The following is a 1179-nucleotide window of genomic DNA, read 5'->3' as shown; positions in this document are numbered from 1 at the left end:
GGGGCCGCAGGGAGAGAAGAGTGAGAGGGCCAGAGAGAGAGGGACAGAGAGAGACGAAGAGAGAGGGAGGGAGGGAGAGAGAGAGAGAGAGAGAGAGAGAGAGAGAGAGAGAGAGAGAGAGAGGGGGGGGGGGGGGGGGGGGGGGGGGGGGGGGGTAGGATCCCCGGAGGCCAGTGAGGGGCCGCCCCATAAACCAAGACGAGGCCCCGGGGCCCTCTAAGAGGCGCGGCGGGCAGTCGGACCCTCTGGTCGGACCTGGCGGGGCCGACGTCGATAGACGGATAGACGGGCGGGCGCAGATAAGGTCTGGCGAGGTGCGGAGGATAGCGAGCAGCCGGAAAAACTGAGAGCGGGATACTGTGAGTGAGAGAGACAGACAGAGAGAGAGGGAGCCAGAGAGAGGGTGAGATATAGTAGAGAGAGAGAGAGAGGGAGGGAGAGAGAGAAGAGAGATGGGAAGAAGGATAGGAAAGAGAAAGGGTGCGGCAGAGAGGAGACGATGGGATGTGCGGGGGATCAGCGCAGCAGCACAGACCGCATAAAAAACAGAGAGGCCACTCGTATAAACAGAGCTTATGTGCTCTTAATTCGAAAGCGGGGCAAGACGGCGGGGTTTTGCCGGGGCCTAGTTCACCAGGAGGAGGAGGTTGAGCAGCAGTAGGGCCGGCCCGGCGGCCCCCGCGTCCTGAGGTCGGAGCCGTAACCGCTGGCCCCGCTCGCCCCCGCTCAAACCCCCGCCCACCTCCGCGAGGCCCCACCGGACCCAACTGGACGATGTAGAGCCGCGCAGCTAGCGGCCGGGGGGTCGGGCCCGGTGCCCCCCCCCCCCCTCCCCCAAGGTCAAGGGTCCCGGGCAGCGCTGGACGAGGCGAAGGGCCCCTCCGTGCAGATGAGCGAGCGCTTCCCTCAGGTGTAACAGCCCATTAATCTGGCCGCCCTGGGCATGGCGCCGGCCCCCGGGGGGCGTGACGACGCCCGGCCCGCACCGCCGCACCGCGCAGCACCGCGCAGCACCGCACTCCGAGGAGGCGCGCCCGGCGAGCAGAGCGCCATTCTATTTTTTCTTTCTTTTCTTCCTCCCCGCGCGCCCCCCGCGCCCCCCGGCTCTCCTGGCGAGGTGCAGCGAGCAGCATCAGGAAACCATGGTAATGCGGCAGAGTGGGTGCGTTTCACTGTATG

This window comes from Frankliniella occidentalis, unplaced genomic scaffold (genome assembly GCF_000697945.3).
Source record: "Frankliniella occidentalis isolate FOCC.00 unplaced genomic scaffold, Focc_3.1 Scaffold138, whole genome shotgun sequence".
Lineage (NCBI taxonomy): Eukaryota > Metazoa > Arthropoda > Insecta > Thysanoptera > Thripidae > Frankliniella > Frankliniella occidentalis.
Note: the sequence above shows the minus strand (reverse complement) of the source record.